This window comes from Anopheles moucheti, chromosome 3 (assembly GCF_943734755.1).
Source record: "Anopheles moucheti chromosome 3, idAnoMoucSN_F20_07, whole genome shotgun sequence".
NCBI classification, from domain to species: Eukaryota; Metazoa; Arthropoda; class Insecta; order Diptera; family Culicidae; genus Anopheles; species Anopheles moucheti.
In genome coordinates, this window is record NC_069141.1 from 60,865,357 (window position 1) to 60,873,666 (window position 8,310).

Genomic DNA, 8,310 nt, shown 5'->3' on the forward strand with positions numbered 1-8,310 from the left:
GCGGACAAGATGGCGGACAAGATGGCGGACAAGATGACGGACGAGATGGCGGACAAGATGGCGGACACAAGATGGCGGACAAGATGGCGGATAAGATGGCGGCCAAGATGGCGGACAAGATGGCGGACAAGATGGCGGACAAGATGGCGGACACAAGATGGTGGACAAGATGGCGGACAAGATGGCGGACGAGATGGCGGACAAGATGGCGGACACAAGATGGCGGACAAGATGGTGGACAAGATGGCGGACAAGATGGCGAACGAGATGGCGGTCAAGATGGCGGACAAGATGGCGGACACAAGATGGTGGACAAGATGGCGGACAAGATGGTGGACAAGATGGCGGACAAGATGGCGGACAAGATAGCGGACAAGATGGCGGCCAAGATGGCGGACAAGATGGCGGACAAGATGGTGGACAAAATGGCGGACAAGATGGCGGACAAGATGGTGGCCAAGATGGCGGACAAGATGGCGGACACAAGATGGCGGACAAGATGGTGGCCAAGATAGCGGACAAGATGGCGGACAATATGGCGGACACAAGATGGCGGACAAGATGGCGGACAAGATGGCGGACAAGATGGTGGACAAGATGGTGGACAAGATGGCGGATAAAATGGCGGACAAGATGGCGGACAAGATGGCGGACAAGATGGCGGTTAAGATGGCGGACAAGATGGTGGACAAGATGGCGGACACAAGATGGCGGCCAAGATGGCGGACAAGATGGCGGCCAAGATGGCGGACAAGATGGCGGCCAAGATGGCGGACAAGATGGCGGACACAAGATGGCAGACAAGATGGTGGCCAAGATGGCGGACAAGATGGCGGACACAAGATGGCGGACAAGATGGTGGCCAAGATAGCGGACAAGATGGCGGACAATATGGCGGACACAAGATGGCGGACAAGATGGCGGACAAGATGGCGGACAAGATGGTGGACAAGATGGTGGACAAGATGGCGGATAAAATGGCGGACAAGATGGCGGACAAGATGGCGGACAAGATGGTGGCCAAGATGGCGGACAAGATGGTGGACAAGATGGCGGACACAAGATGGCGGCCAAGATGGCGGACAAGATGGCGGCCAAGATGGCGGACAAGATGGCGGACAAGATTGTGGACAAGATGGCGGACACAAAATGGCGGACAAGATGGCGGACAAGATGGCGGACAAAATGGCGGACAAGATGGCGGACAAGATGACGGACGAGATGGCGGACAAGATGGCGGACACAAGATGGCGGACAAGATGGCGGATAAGATGGCGGCCAAGATGGCGGTCAAGATGGCGGACAAGATGGCGGACAAGATGGCGGACAAGATGGCGGCCAAGATGGCGGACGAGATGGCGGACAAGATGGCGGACACAAGATGGCGGACAAGATGGTGGACAAGATGGCGGACAAGATGGCGAACGAGATGGCGGTCAAGATGGCGGACAAGATGGCGGACACAAGATGGTGGACAAGATGGCGGACAAGATGGTGGACAAGATGGCGGACAAGATGGCGGACAAGATAGCGGACAAGATGGCGGCCAAGATGGCGGACAAGATGGCGGACAAGATGGTGGACAAAATGGCGGACAAGATGGCGGACAAGATGGCGGCCAAGATGGCGGACAAGATGGCGGACACAAGATGGCAGACAAGATGGTGGCCAAGATGGCGGACAAGATGGCGGACACAAGATGGCGGACAAGATGGTGGCCAAGATAGCGGACAAGATGGCGGACAATATGGCGGACACAAGATGGCGGACAAGATGGCGGACAAGATGGCGGACAAGATGGCGGACAAGATGGTGGACAAGATGGCGGATAAAATGGCGGACAAGATGGCGGACAAGATGGCGGACAAGATGGTGGCCAAGATGGTGGACAAGACGGTGGACAAGATGGCGGACACAAGATGGCGGCCAAGATGGCGGACAAGATGGCGGATAAGATGGCGGCCAAGATGGCGGACAAGATGGCGGACAAGATGGCGGACAAGATGGCGGACACAAGATGGCGGACAAGATGGCGGACAAGATGGCGAACAAGATGACGGACGAGATGGCGGACAAGATGGCGGACACAAGATGGCGGACAAGATGGCGGATAAGATGGCGGCCAAGATGGCGGACAAGATGGCGGACAAGATGGCGGACAAGATGGCGGACACAAGATGGTGGACAAGATGGCGGACAAGATGGTGGACAAGATGGTGGACAAGATGGCGGAGAAGATGGCGGACAAGATGGCGGACAAGATGGCGGACAAGATGGCGGACAAGATGACGGACGAGATGGCGGACAAGATGGCGGACACAAGATGGCGGACAAGATGGCGGATAAGATGGCGGCCAAGATGGCGGACAAGATGGCGGACAAGATGGCGGACAAGATGGCGGACACAAGATGGTGGACAAGATGGCGGCCAAGATGGCGGACGAGATGGCGGACAAGATGGCGGACACAAGATGGCGGACAAGATGGTGGACAAGATGGCGGACAAGATGACGGACACAAGATGGCGGCCAAGATGGCGGACAAGATGATGGCCAAGATGGTGGACAAGATGGCGGACAAGATGGTGGACAAGATGGCGGACAAGATGGCGGACAAGATAGCGGACAAGATGGCGGCCAAGATGGCGGACAAGATGGCGGACAAGATGGTGGACAAAATGGCGGACAAGATGGCGGACAAGATGGTGGCCAAGATGGCGGACAAGATGGCGGACACGAGATGGCGGACAAGATGGTGGCCACGATAGCGGACAAGATGGCGGACAATATGGCGGACACAAGATGGCGGACAAGATGGCGGACAAGATGGCGGACAAGATGGTGGACAAGATGGTGGACAAGATGGCGGATAAAATGGCGGACAAGATGGTGGCCAAGATGGCGGACAAGATGGTGGACAAGATGGCGGACACAAGATGGCGGCCAAGATGGCGGACAAGATGGCGGCCAAGATGGCGGACAAGATGGCGGCCAAGATGGCGGACAAGATGGCGGACACAAGATGGCAGACAAGATGGTGGCCAAGATGGCGGACAAGATGGCGGACACAAGATGGCGGACAAGATGGTGGCCAAGATAGCGGACAAGATGGCGGACAATATGGCGGACACAAGATGGCGGACAAGATGGCGGACAAGATGGCGGACAAGATGGCGGACAAGATGGTGGACAAGATGGTGGACAAGATGGCGGACACAAGATGGCGGATAAAATGGCGGACAAGATGGCGGACAAGATGGTGGCCAAGATGGCGGACAAGATGGTGGACAAGATGGCGGACACAAGATGGCGGCCAAGATGGCGGACAAGATGGCGGCCAAGATGGCGGACAAGATGGCGGACAAGATTGTGGACAAGATGGCGGACACAAAATGGCGGACAAGATGGCGGACAAGATGGCGGACAAGATGGCGGACAAGATGACGGACGAGATGGCGGACAAGATGGCGGACACAAGATGGCGGACAAGATGGCGGATAAGATGGCGGCCAAGATGGCGGACAAGATGGCGGACAAGATGGCGGACAAGATGGCGGACGAGATGGCGGACAAGATGGCGGACACAAGATGGCGGACAAGATGGTGGACAAGATGGCGGACACAAGATGGTGGACAAGATGGCGGACAAGATGGTGGACAAGATGGCGGACAAGATGGCGGACAAGATAGCGGACAAGATGGCGGCCAAGATGGCGGACAAGATGGCGGACAAGATGGTGGACAAAATGGCGGACAAGATGGCGGACAAGATGGCGGCCAAGATGGCGGACAAGATGGCGGACACAAGATGGCAGACAAGATGGTGGCCAAGATGGCGGACAAGATGGCGGACACAAGATGGCGGACAAGATGGTGGCCAAGATAGCGGACAAGATGGCGGACAATATGGCGGACACAAGATGGCGGACAAGATGGCGGACAAGATGGCGGACAAGATGGTGGACAAGATGGTGGACAAGATGGCGGATAAAATGGCGGACAAGATGGCGGACAAGATGGCGGACAAGATGGTGGCCAAGATGGTGGACAAGATGGTGGACAAGATGGCGGACACAAGATGGCGGCCAAGATGGCGGACAAGATGGCGGATAAGATGGCGGCCAAGATGGCGGACAAGATGGCGGACAAGATGGCGGACAAGATGGCGGACACAAGATGGCGGACAAGATGGCGGACAAGATGGCGGACAAGATGACGGACGAGATGGCGGACAAGATGGCGGACACAAGATGGCGGACAAGATGGCGGATAAGATGGCGGCCAAGATGGCGGACAAGATGGCGGACAAGATGGCGGACAAGATGGCGGACACAAGATGGTGGACAAGATGGCGGACAAGATGGTGGACAAGATGATGGACAAGATGGCGGAGAAGATGGCGGACAAGATGGCGGACAAGATGGCGGACAAGATGGCGGACACAAGATGGTGGACAAGATGGCGGACAAGATGGTGGACAAGATGATGGACAAGATGGCGGAGAAGATGGCGGACAAGATGGCGGACAAGATGGCGGACAAGATGACGGACGAGATGGCGGACAAGATGGTGGCCAAGATGGCGGACAAGATGGCGGACAAGATGGCGGACAAGATGGCGGACACAAGATGGCGGCCAAGATGGCGGACAAAATGGCGGACAAGATGGTGGACAAGATGGCGCACAAGATGGCGGCCAAGATGGCGGACAATATGGCGGACACAAGATGGCGGCCAAGATGGCGGACAAGATGGCGGACAAGATGGCGGTCAAGATGGCGGACAAGATGGCGGACACAAAATGGCGGACAAGATGGCGGACAAGATGGCGGAAAAGATGGTGGCCAAGATGGCGGACAAGATGGTGGCCAAGATGGCGGACAATATGGCGGATACAAGATGGCGGACAATATGGCGGACAAGATGGTGGACAAGATGGCGGACAAGATGGCGGACAAGATGGCGGACAAAATGACGGACAAGATGGCGGCCAAGATGGCGGACGAGATGGCGGACAAGATGGCGGACACAAGATGGCGGACAAGATGGCGGACAAGATAGCGGACAAGATGGCGGCCAAGATGGCGGACAAGATGGCGGACAAGATGGCGGACAATATGGCGGACAAGATGGCGAACGAGATGGCGGTCAAGATGGCGGACAAGATGGCGGACACAAGATGGTGGACAAGATGGCGGACAAGATGGTGGACAAGATGGTGGACAAGATGGCGGACAAGATGGCGGACAAGATGGCGGACAAGATGGTGGACACAAGATGGCGGCCAAGATGGCAACCAATATGGCGGACAAGATGACGGACACAAGATGGCGGCCAAGATGGCGGACAAGATGATGGCCAAGATGGCGGACAAGATGGCGGACAAGATGGCGGTCAAGATGGCGGACAAGATGGCGGACAAGATGGCGGTCAAGATGGCGGACAAGATGGCGGACACAAAATGGCGGACAAGATGGCGGACAAGATGGCAGAAAAGATGGTGGCCAAGATGGCGGACAAGATGGCGGACAAGATGGCGGTCAAGATGGCGGACAAGATGGCGGACACAAAATGGCGGACAAGATGGCGGACAAGATGGCGGACAAGATGGTGGCCAAGATGGGGGACAAGATGGCGGCCAAGATGGCGGACAATATGGCGGACAAGATGGCGGACCACATGGCGGTCAAGATGGCGGACAAGATGGCGGACACAAAATGGCGGACAAGATGGCGGATAAGATGGCGGAAAAGATGGTGGCCAAGATGGCGGACAAGATGGTGGCCAAGATGGCGGACAATATGGCGGATACAAGATGGCGGACAATATGGCGGACAAGATGGCGGACAAGATGGCGGACACAAAATGGCGGACAAGATGGCGGACAAAATGGCGGACAAGATGGCGGCCAAGATGGCGGACGAGATGGCGGACAAGATGGCGGACACAAGATGGCGGACAAGATGGCGGACAAGATGACGGACGAGATGGCGAACAAGATGGCGGACACAAGATGGCGGTCAAGATGGCGGACAAGATGGTGGCCAAGATGGCGGACAAGATGGTGGCCAAGATGGCGGACAAAAGATGGCGGTCAAGATGGCGGACAAGATGGCGGACAAGATGGCGGACACAAGATGGCGGACAAGATGGCGGACAAGATGGCGGCCAAGATGGCGGACAAGATGGCGGATGGTGGGATGTGGTTGTTGACCCGTGGGAGGTGTGTGGTGACCTTTGGGAGGTGGGTGGTGACCCGTGGGAGGTGGGAGGTGACATGTAGGAGGTGGGTAGTGACCCGTGGGAGATGGGAGGTGACCCGTGGGAGGTGGGTGGTGATTCATGGGTGGTGGGTGGTGTCCCGTGAGAGGTGGGTGGTGGCCCGTGGGAGGTGTATGGTGACATGTTGGAGCTGGGTGATGACCCGTGGGAGGTGTGTGGTGACCCGTGGGAGGTGTGTGGTGATCCGACGGAATTGGGTGGTGACCCGTGGGAGGTGGGTGGTGTCACGTGGGAGGTGGTAGGTGACCCGTGGGAGGTGTATGGTGACCCGTGGGAGGTGTGGGAGGTGTGTGGTGACCTTTGGGAGGTGGGTGGTGACCCGTGGGAGGTGTATGGTGACCCGTGGGAGGTGGGTGGTGACATGTGGGAGGTGGGTAGTGATCCGTGGGAGATGGGAGGTGACCCGTGGGAGGTGGGTGGTGACCCGTGGGAGATGGGTGGTGACCCGTGGGAGGTTGGTGGTGACCCGTGGGAGCTGGGTGGTGACCCGTGGGAGGTGAGTGCTGACTCGTGGAAGGTGGGTTTGTGACACATGGGAGGTGGGTGGTGACCCGTGGGAGGTGGATGCTGACTCGTCGAAGTTGGGATGGTGACACGTGGGGTGAGATGACAGCTAATTGACGGCTTATTGGCATGGAGATGCATAAGAAGTTGCGCGCCATCTACCGTCATCTTGCTCGGCTGGTTCTTGAAAAACATGCTCTCCTGGTATCAGAAATTTGAGAACAGCTGGTTTTCTAAGGAATTTCGAATGGAATTGCATACGAAGTTGCGCGCCATCTACCGTCATCTTGCTCGGCTGGTACCAGGTGTCACCTCATGAAAAACATGCTCTCCTGGTTTCGGAAATCGGAAAACAGTTGGTTTTGTATGGAATTTCGTACCATCCCCCTAACTTAATTTGGGCCTATCATGCCTCCTTTGTCCATGAGGACGACCTTAAACGGTTTTTTGACATGTTCGTTCGGTGTCATTCCCATGACGTGACCAAGGGCCCAGGCTGAACTAATCCGTTGTACGACGGTAGGTTCGCCGTACCACTCATAGAGCTCATCATTGTAGCGGCTCTATTGTCCTTTCACACATACGGAGCCAAAAAACCTTCTAGGCATTTTTCTCTCGAACGCGGCTAAGAGGGTTTCGTCAGTTTTGGGCGAAGTCAATGTCTCACGGGCGTATGAAAGTACTAGAGCTGTATAAGTTCTATATACTCGCATCTTCGTTCAACTGAAAATTATTCACTAAATCTACTTTACCAACAAAAGTATTTTAACTTTCGCCATTTTTATAGATCATTTAAATCTGTTAAATCTGATAAATCTTTAAAAAAAAGTTAGTCGAAAAGGTGAATGAATAATGGGAATTAACACAAGACAACTACGCAAAAGAAAAGTTGCTAGATAAATAAACGAGCAATAGTACTGATAAATAATTTACGTACGAATTCGTTTTCTTAATAGATTACATCGATTCGCCATAGTACGATGTAATGCAAACTCTTAAACGAGCTTCTTAAGCTTTTTAAATGGACGATTAGCGAATGAATCCTTCGTTTGGGATCTAAAAACTTGAAAAAAGTCCGAAAATTGTATGGTTTTCTATTGAAATCAGGTCAAACTTTGAAGGGTCTAGGACGCGAAATAAAGAAGTTACAGGCGTTTAAAGAAAAAAAATTATTGTATAAAATTTTGACCCTAAAAACTTGAAAAAAGTCCGAAAATTGTATGGTTTTCTATTGAAATCAGGTCAAACTTTGAAGGGTCTCGGACGCAAAATAAAGAAGTTACAGGCGTTTAAAGAAAAAAAATTTTTTTGTAAAAATGTTGACCCTAAAAACTTGAAAAAAGTCCGAAAATTGTATGGTTTTCTATTGAAATCAGGTCAAACTTTGAAGGGTCTAGGACGCAAAATAAAGAAGTTACAGGCGTTTAAAGAAAAAAAAAATTTGTAAAAATTTTGACCCTAAAAACTTGAAAAAAGACCGAAAATTGTATGGTTTTCTATTGAAATCAGGTCAAACTTTGAAGGGT